Raw genomic sequence first — 10726 nt, 5'->3', positions numbered from 1 at the left:
ATCATATGGTTGTCTGATTCAAAATGGCCAAAACGGGTCCATTTCAGCTCACTAATGCCTAGGATATCAATCTTTATGCATTCCATTTCACTTTTGACAACTTCCAATTTTCTGAGATTCATACTTCGTACATTCCATGTTCTGATTATTAATGGATGTTTGCAGCTGTTTCTCCTCAATATGAGTTGTGCCATATCAGCACACGGAGGTCCCGAAAGATTCACTTTATCCATATCATTAAGGTTGGTTCTACTCTGATGAGGCAGCTCTTTCCCAGTTGTATTTTAAGTGCCTTCTGACCGAAAGGGCTCATCTTCCTGCACTGTATCAGGCAATGTTTCCAGGCTATTCATAAAGTTGCCCAGTAATGTATCAGACAGTGTTTCTCTGCTATTCATAAGGTTTCCCCTGGCCAATTTTTGGGGAAGTGAATGGCCTCTTCCTTCTTCCTAGTCTGTTTCAGTCTGTAAGCTGCGTTGAAACCTGTGCACCATGTGCAACCCTGCTGGTGTTTGAAACTGGTGGCACAGCCTCAAGCCTCACAACAACATGCAAGCCCCACAGGATGACAAACTGACAGACAAGTTTGTCTCCCTTAGCTGTTGAAAACCTCTCCACCCTCCTCTTACCTAATTCCTACCTGGATCCTGCCACTTTTGTGGTCCCCAGCCACTCCCTCCCTTTCCTGGCTCTGGGGGGCTGGGGGAGTTTATACTAGGGCTCAGCAAACTTTCTCTGTAAGGAGCCAGATAGCAAATATTTTAGGCTTTGAAAGCCATATGGTCTCTGTTGCAACTCTTTAGTTCTGCTGTTTTAGCACAAAAGCAGCTATAAACAAGTAAGTGTGAATGTATTTCAATAAAACTTTATTTACCAAAAGAAGATAGCAGAATTTGGCCATGGGTCATAGTTTGCCAACTCCTGGTTTACAACAGCTTGTCCATGGAAGAGAAATGGAAGTGACTAATTCTGGGAATCCTAATTTTCTTACTGCCATATCACTTGCCTCAATTTATTAACTTTCCTATTAGTGAGTGGGAGCTCTGGTAGCATAGTGGCTAAGGCACTTGACTGCTAACCAGAAGGCTGGCGGTTCAAATCCACCAGCCACTCCTCGGAAGGAAGGTTGGGCAATCCTACTTCCGTAGTGATACTGCCTCGGGAACCCAAGGAGGGGTCGCTATGAGTCGGGGCCGACTCGACGGCAAATAACAACAACAACAATTAGTGAGTAGCTGAGGTTATAAAATTTTCTCTTCTGCATGCTTTCTCTTCTTGTCCTTTTCCAAACAGATACAGCAAAATCCATGATGCTTGGCCCATAGCACACATTCCATAAAAACTTGTTGAATGAAAAAAAAAATTAATCATTTAAATTTGGTTTTAAAGGCCATCAGAGAGCCATCTTCTGAAACCAAGAGAATGTCAAGCTTATATTAAGGAGGAAGAAGTTTGCCGTCAGTGTGTTTTCTGCATGCTCTGAGAAGTACCCTGCTCCTTGGTGAGAAAGTCTCATGCACTAAGCCACTAGGGATATCTGCTGGAAGCATTTCTTAGGCTGTACAAAATATTTTCTAGCATCTTTTCACAAAGCCTTCACTTCTCCTCCAGTCTCAGTACCAAAGCATCACATCTATTATTGACACTCCACAGTTGCTAAATAATGCTCCTGGAGCTATCCACCCCACATAGCAGGCTCCCAAACACAGCTGCTCACCAGCAACCAAGAGAAAGGCAGTTGAAATCCTAGAAACACACACTTGACCTGGATAAACATAGTAATGCTGGAAGAATTTTCTCTGCTAACTTCTTAAAGTGACACTAGAGTCTCAGGAATTTATACTTAGTGGAGAAGACCACTGGGGAAAGGAAAATCATTTCCTTAAAATTTTGGGTTGTTATGGCTAAGGTAAGGAGCTCTGGTGGCATAGTGTGTAAGGCATTTGGCTACTAACTAGAAGGTCCACAGATCAAATTCACCATCTGCTCCACAGGATAAGGCAGTCTACTTCTGTAAAGATTTACAATCTTGGAAACCCAATGGAGGTAACTATGACCCAGAATAGGAACTGACTCAATGGCAGTGGGATGGCTAACATGGGTAGCGGTGCTGGTTTCATTATCACTGTCCTAGGTTCTGACAGCCAGTTCCAGGAGTTCAGGGATCCTGAGAAAACTCTTCGACAGGTTTTGTTTGAGGGCCAGGGATACAATATAGAGCCAAGAGGAAAAAGGGAAAAAAAGGTGGTGCACAGTAGATTTTTCTTAAATTTTGCTAATTGAATTAAACCACTTTAATCTCCTTTCTAGTACAAGGTGTTAAAAGAAGAAAGGAAGGAAGAAACAGATAGAAGATTGGAGCAGAGGGATATAAACTCACTGTTGTGGAGTCAGATCCGACTTATACCGACCCCTTCTTGAGTTTATGAGGTGGTATCACTACCGAAGTAGATTGCCCAACCTTCCTTCCGAGGAGTGGCCGGTGGGTTTCTCCAGCCTTCTGGTTAGCAGTCAAATGCCTTAGGCACTATGGATACAGGGAAGATAAAAATCTAAATTTAAACCAAGAACATAAGTCTTTTCTATGAATTTTCATATTCAGGTTATTTATTCAACAAATACTTGTTTTAATTAATATTTTTTAAAATTGGAAATATGATATATGCACATGGTCAGATTTTTCAAATAAGAGTAAATAATGAAAAGAAACCTTTCCTCTCATCTGGGATGCTCGGTGAAATACTGTATTCTTTCAGATATATTCACAGAATTGACCAGCACATTTAAATAATGTCATAAAATATGCACTGTGTTAGGCTGGGTTCTCTAGAGAAGCAAAACCAGTGAAGCTCATATATACATATAGAAAAAGAGAAATTTATCTTAGGAAAATGGCTCACAAACTTATAGAAGCTGGCAAGTCCAACGTTCTTGGATCAAACATCAAACTGGAGGTTTTTCCCGACTCACACAGCTGCAGGGGCTGACGAGCTCAAGGTTGGCAGACAGTATATGGGCTGTTGACTCCAACGAATGATGAATCCAAGATCTCCAGGCCAAATAGTGGACTGTTCACTCACAGACAGTTGTAGGCAGCACAACAGGATCCCAATACACAGAAGGGAGTCTCTTTTCTCAAGATGTCCATAAGTATATTGGAAGCAGGCCACACCCCTAGGGAAACTCCTTTTCAATGGATTGGCTTCTCAAAATATATACATCTGATCCCATCATGGGAATAACCCACATCACAATTGCTTAGCCACACAGAACTGTGGTCCAGCCAAGTTGACACACAGCTCCAACCATCACAGTCCACCCCTTGTCAACTTGGCAGTTCTATACATCTTCTTAACCATATATAATCTCTAAACAAGGACAATTATAAATTCATATTTGTGCCTAACATGATACACTAACACACATATAACCAAAATGCATTAACCTTGTTTACACTTTACAGTTCATAACAGAAGGAAACAAAAATGTTTGGTGCACATATACAATGAAGAAATAGAACAATCACAGTTCTCATTTCTGCAACTGGTCACATGGTTGTAGCTGATATCCAGAACTACCTTCTTCCACCAGCCATTCTGTATTTCCCTTGCCCTCAGCAAGCACTTCAGCTGGTCATGGTTCTTTGCCTGGTGGGGCGACCCAAACCTTCATTCCTGAAGGGTCTGGGCCATTAGTAGTCATATCAGAATTGGGTGGCTATAGTTTTCTGTTGACTTTAATCACAGGGCATGGTAGTACTAAGAGACATGCTAAAGAATCTCCTGTATTCCAGACATATTCTTCTTTCCCTCCATTATGTAATGCCAATCCAATTTCCCCTTGGTAATCAGGATCTATCACACCAGATAGTACAGTAACACTCTTCTTTGTCTGTTGATCCAGAGGCATGAAGAAACCAAAAATGGCCAGGTGGCATTCTTAACTTCCAGTTCATTGCAATCAGTATTGTGTCTCCAGTTGGGAGTGCTCCTGCCTTTGAGACTAAGAGCTCCAGACCCACAGAGCATAAGGTAGCAGGGACAGGAAGCAAAAATTTTTTTGAGTGGATCACTGGGGGTAATAGTGAGTGGTACCACTCTTGTTTCCACCCCTTGGCTCCTGGACCCATGAATCCTGGCTATTGGAGAAACAGCACTGTATATTGCACAATGGTTTAGAGCATATAGAGCCTCCTGGAGAACATTCCCCAACCCTTCAAGTTATTGCCATCTAGCTGGCACCATAATTGTGTTTTCAGTGGGCCATGCCATTGTTCTATCAAGCCAGCTGCTTCTGGATGATGGAGAACATGGTAAGATCAGTGAATTCCATGAGGATAGGCCCATTGCTGCACTTCATTTGCTGTGAATTGAGTCCCTTGATCTGAGGCAATGCTCTGTGGGATACTATGATGGTGAATAAGGCATTCTGTAAGTCCATGGATGGTAGTTTCGGCAGAAGCATTGCATGCAGGGAAGGCAAATCCATATCCAGAATAAGTATCTATTCCAGTAAGAACAAAACATCATCCTTTCCATGATAGAAGTGGTCCAATGTAATCAACCTGCCACGAGGTTGCTGGCTGATCACCCCAAGGAATGGTTCCATATGGTAGACTCAGTGTTGGTCTCTGCTGCTGGCAGATTGGGCACTCCACAGTGGCAGTAGCCAAATCAGCCTTGGTAAGTGGAAGTCCATGTTGCTGAGCCCATGCATAACCTCCAACCCTGCCACCATGGCCACTTTGTTATGAGCCCATTGAGCAATGATAGGAGTACCTGAGGGAAAGGGATAATTGGTTTCCACTGAACATGTCATCCTATCCATCTGATTATTAAAGTCCTCCTCTGCTGAGGTCATCTTTTGGTGGGCATTCACATGAGACACAAATATCTTTACTCCTTTGGCCCATTCAGAGAGATCTATCCACATACCTCTTCCCCATACACCCTTGTCACCAGTTTTCCAATCATGCTCCTTCCAAGTTCCAGACCATCCGGCCAAGCCATTAACCACAGCCACATTCATTGTATACAGCCTGTGAATCCATATACAATCGTACATCCGGCCATTTCTTGTTCCATGCAAAGTGAATAGCCATATGCATAGCTCGAAGTTCTGCCCATCGGGAGGATTTCCCTTCACCACTGTCCTTCAACAAAGTTCCAGAAAGGGGCTACAGTGCTGCTGCTGTCCACTTTCGAGTGGTGCCATATCACCCAGAACCATCTGTAAACCAGGCACAAGTGTTCTCTTCCTCAGCCAACTGATCATAAGGAACTCCCCATGAAGCCATAGGTGCAGACTGAAAGAGGGAAGGTAATGTGACTGGAGTGGGGACCATAGGCATTTGGGCCACTTCCTCATGCAACTTACTTGTGCCTTTAGGTCCTGCTTGAGCCGATCTCTGATATACTACTTCCATTTAATGATGAAGTGCTGCTGTGCACGTCCAACTTTATGACTCTGTGTGTCAGACAACACCCAGTTCATGATAGACAGCTCAGGCCTCATGGTCACTTGATGGCCCATCATTAAGCATTCAGTCTCTGCTAAAGCCCAGTAAAAAGCCCAAAGCTTTTTCTCAAAAGGAGAGTTGTTATCTGCCGAGGAAGGCAGGGCTTTGCTCCAAATTCCCAAGGGTCTGCATTGCTATTCACCAATAGTGACCTGCCAAAGACTCCAAACAGCATCTCTATCTGCTACAGACACTTCAAGAACCATTGAATCAGCCAGATCATATGACCCAAGTGGTGGAGGAACCTGCACAGCAGCCTGAACCTGTTGCAGAGCCTTCTGTTATTCTGGGTCCCACTCAAAACTAGCAGCTTTCTGAGTCACTTGATAAATAGGATGAAGTAACACACCCAAGTGAGGGATATGCTGCCTCCAAAATCCAAAGAGGCCCACCAGACATTGTGCCTCCTTTTTAGTTATGGGGGAAGCCAGATACAATAACTTATCTTTCACTTAAGTAGGAATATCTAGACATGCCCCATACCATTGGACCCCTAGAAATTTCACTGAGGTGGAAAGTGCCTAAATTTTTGTTGGGTTAATTTCCCACCCTCTAGCATGCAGATGTCTCACCAATAAGTCTAGAGTCATTGATACTTCTTCCTTACTAGGTCCAATCAGCATAATGTCATCAATATAATGGACCAGTGTGATGTCTTGTGGAAGGGAAAGGCGATCAAGATCCCTAAGGACTAAATTATGACATAATGCTGGGGAGTAGACATACCCTTGAGGGAGCACTGTGAAAGTATATTGTTGGCCCTGCCAGCTAAAGGCAAACTGCTTCTGGTGGTCCTTTAAATTAGTATTGAGAAAAAGGCATTGGCCAGATCAATAGCTGCATACCAATTACCAGATATACTAATTTGCTCAAGCAATGAAACCACGTCAGGAACAGCAGCTGCAATTGAAGTCACCACTTGATTAAGTTTATGATAATCTACTGTCATTCTCCAAGATCCATCTGGTTTTTGCACAGGCCAAATATGTGAATTAAATGGGGATGTGGTGGGAATCACCACCCATGAATCCTTCAAGTCCTTGATGGTGGCAGTAATCTCTGCAACCCCTCCAGGGATGCAGTATTGCTTTTGGTTTACTATTTTTGTAGGTAGAGGCAATTCTAGTGGCTTCCACTTGGCTTTTCCTACCATAATAGCCCTTACTCCACATGTCAGAGAGCCAATGTGGGAATTCTGCCAATTGCTCAGTGTATCTATTCCAATTATGTATTCTGGAACTGGGGAAATACCTACAAGATGTATTCAGAGACCCACTGGACCCACTGTGAGATGCACCTTAGCTACGACTCCATCAATAACTTGAGTTCCATATGCCCCCACTCTGACTGGTGGGCCACAATGATGCTTTGGGTCTCCTGGAATTAGTGTCAGTTCAGAGCCAGTGTCCAGTAATCCCCAAAAAGTCTGATTATTTCCTTTTCCCCAATGAATAGTCACCCTTGTAAAAGTAGTCCCTTTTCTCAGGATGTCCATAAATACATTTGAAGCAGGGCACACCCCTAGGAAAACTCCCTTTCAATGGATTGGCTGTTGAAAACATATACATCCGATCCCATCATGGGAATAACCCACATCACCATTGCTTAACCACACAGAATTGTGGTCCAGCCAAGTTGACACACAGCTCCAACTATCACATGCACATAGGTCAACATCTTGCTTTTCTCACATCCTTTCACATTTGGATTTAAATCTACCATTTTACTTTCTGTTTTCTATTTGTTTTACCTGGGTTTTCTTTTTCTATTTCCCTTTTCCTCTTCTTTATTTGTCCTCTTCCGTATTAATCAAGTTTTCATGTTATTGGATTTTGTTTTGTTTTGTTTTGTTTTCCATCTAATACCTGCCCCCAATAGCAAAATTCAGTTTGTTAGTAATGTAATATTTGTTTCCTGTAAATGCAAGATACATCCTTGAATTGTTAGATATGGTATTCAGAATAATGACTTCACAGTGATGGTTGTTTTACTTGCTGGCAAGTCAGCTTGGACTCATGGTGACCTTATGTATAACAGAAAGAGGATGGCTGGTCCTGTTCCACCTTCATAATCAGTCATGTGTTTGAGTCCATTATTATAGCTACTGTGTCAATCTAGCCATTGAAAGTTTCCTTCCTTTTCACTGACTGGTTTACTAATATGATAGCCTTTTCTAGCAATTGGTCTTTCCTGATTGCATGTCCAAAGTAAGCAAGCCGAAATCTCACCATCATTGCTTCTAAGAATTCTGGTTGTAGTTCTTCTAAGATTGATTCTTCATTCTTCTGGCAGTCCACACCATATTCAATTTCACCACTACTACAATTTGAATGCATCAATTCTTCTTCTGTCTTCCTTTTCTATTGTCCAGTTATCAATGCATATGAGGCAATTGAAAAGATCATGGCTTAGGTCAGATGCACCTTAGTTATCAAAGTGACATCACTGCTTTTTAACACTTTAAAGTGTTTTTTTTTTTTTTTTTACAGCAGATTTGCCCACAAACATTCCCTCATTCTAATTCCTCACTGCAATCGAGTCGGATCTGACTCATAGTGACCCTTCTTTGGGTTTCCGAGGCAGTATCACTAAGGAAGTAGATTGCCCAACCTTCCTACGGAGGAGTGTCTGGTGGGTTTGAACCACCAGCCTACTGGTTAACAGTCAAATGCCTTAGGCACTGTGCCACCAGGGCTCCCTTCTAATCCCTAGAGCCTATAAATATGTTACCTTACATGGCAAAGGGACTTTACAAATGTGAGTAAAGTGCTACTTTTACCATTTTCCTACTTTTTAAGAGCCATAGAGATATTTTGATCCCTTTTAACTCCTCCCATATTTTGTGATACTTTTTGTCATTATTTTAATTCTATATGTATTTTTTAACTATCATCTGGCATTATTGATTATTATATTTTACACAGTCAGTGCTGTTTTTATTTGCAGTACCTGGTGGTACAAACAGTGCACTTGGTTGCTTGATAACCAAAAATTGAAGTTTTCTGTCCACCCAGAGGCACCGTACAGGAAAAGCCTGGCTCTCTACTTCTGAAAAGTCAGTCCCTTAAAACCCTGTGGAGCACAGTGCTATCTAACACACATGGGGTCACCGTGAGTTGGAGGCCACGGCAGCTGGCAAATATTTTTATTTATCCTCCTGCATTTTGGGGCTTTCATACAGGACTTTTTCCTTCTGCCTAAAGAACTCCATTAAGAATCTCTTTCAGTGCAAGTCTGGGCAACAGATTGATTCCGTTTTTGTTTGTCTGAAAATGTCTATTTCATCTTTATTTTTAATGGATAACATCAACAGTTATAGACTTCTGTGTCGCCAGTTATTTTCTTTCAGCACCTTGAGGATATCAATTCATTGCTTTTAGCTTCCTTTATTTCTGTTGAAAAGTTTGTGGTCTTATTGTTGGTCATTTAGAGTTATGTGTCTTTTTTATTTTTCACTCTTTTAAGATTTCCTCTCTATCTCTGGTTTTTAACGCTTGTACTGTACTATGTTTAAGTGTAGTTGGCTATGTACTCATCCTGCTGGAGATTTGTAGCACTTCTTGAAGTTTTGGAAAAGCCTTGGCCATTACTTCTCAAATATTGCTTCCACCCCCACTGTCTTCCTCCTCCCTCCCTAAGACCAGTTATACATATAATAATGTTTTCATTGTGATCCATATATCTCATACATTCTCATCCTTTTTTCTGTCTGTGTCTGTGATTTAGTATGGAAATTTCTATTGACCTGTCTTGCAGATCACTAATCCTCTTTCCAGCTATGCCTAATATGGTCAATATTTTCCAGTTCCATTGTATTTTTTAACTGGGTTCTTTTTGACAGATCTCTAGTACCTGGTCATATTCTATCATGTCATTTATTTTCTTGAGCATATTACTCCTAGTTATTTTAAAGTCCGTATCTCATGATTTCAATATTTGAATTACTTGGGGATCTGCTTGTCAGGTCCCCACCCCCACCCCCCATGATATTTGGTCACTTACTATATTCTCAGTGTGTTCTCCCTGATAAGGAGCATTCTGGCTGTACTTCCTCCAAGGTAGATTGTTCATTCCTTTCACACTCCATGATACGTTCAGCATACTTCATCAACACTGTAATTCAATTCTTCTTCAGTGGAATACTCTTTAGAAGTGAAGATGATGGCAAGATTTTGTCTCACTTACTTTGGACATGTTATCAGAAGGAACCAATCCCTGGAGAAACACATGCTTGGTAAAGTAGAACATAAGCAAAAAATAGAAAAACCCTCAAGGAGATGGAGTCATACAATGGCTGCAGAAATGGTCCCAAACATAGCAATGATTGTAAGGATGGTGCATGACTGGGCAACACACATTCTGTTCTACATGAAGTCACTAAGAGTCAGAGCCAGCTCAGTGGCACCTAAGAACAACAATGTCTGGTAATTTTGTTTTTGAATGCCAGGCATTTTGAGGGAGAAGTAATAAGATACAATGTTTAAGAAGAACACAGGGTTCAAATCTTGCTAGGCTTCATAGAACATGTTGTTGTTGTTGTTATGTGCCATCAAGTTGGACCTGACTCATAGCGACCCCTCCTTGGGTTTCCGAGGCAGTATCACTATGGAAGTAGATTGTACCATCTTCCTTCCGAGGAGTGGCTGGTGGGTTGGAACCGCCAGCCTTCTGGTTAGCAGTCAAGTGCCTCAGGCACTACGCTACCAGAGCTCCCTCCTAGAACATAGAAAGAAGCAATTGACAAGTGTTACGCAGAAGGAAGATGGGCCTATCTACTTCTGTAGTGATACTGCCTCAGAAACCCAAGGAGGGGTCGTTATGAGTCGGGTCCGACTCCACGGCACATAACAACAACAACAACAAAGCATGAAAGTAACAATGGCCAGATTTACATCTAGAACCATTACTGTGGCTGCAAAATATTAAGAAAAGGTGTTCAGTCTCTTCAATGACCAGGGAAAAGCAAATTAAAACCACAATGAGATACCAATATATACTCACTACACTAAAAACTAAACCTACTGCCATCAAGTCTATTCTGACTCATAGTGACCCCACAGGAGAGAGTAGAACTGCCCTGTAGGGTTTTCAATGCTGTGAATCTTTATGGAAGCAGACTACTTCATCTTTCTCCTGCAGAATGGCTGGTAGGTTCAAACCATCAAACTTTTGTTAGCAGCCCAATGCTTTTACCACAGCACCACCAAA

Source organism: Orycteropus afer, unplaced genomic scaffold (genome assembly GCF_000298275.1).
Source record: "Orycteropus afer afer isolate SDZICR_OR568_19922 unplaced genomic scaffold, OryAfe1.0 scaffold00088, whole genome shotgun sequence".
In the NCBI taxonomy this organism is placed as follows: domain Eukaryota; kingdom Metazoa; phylum Chordata; class Mammalia; order Tubulidentata; family Orycteropodidae; genus Orycteropus; species Orycteropus afer.
The sequence above is the reverse complement of the archived record's forward strand: the minus strand, read 5'-3'. Positions refer to the sequence as shown.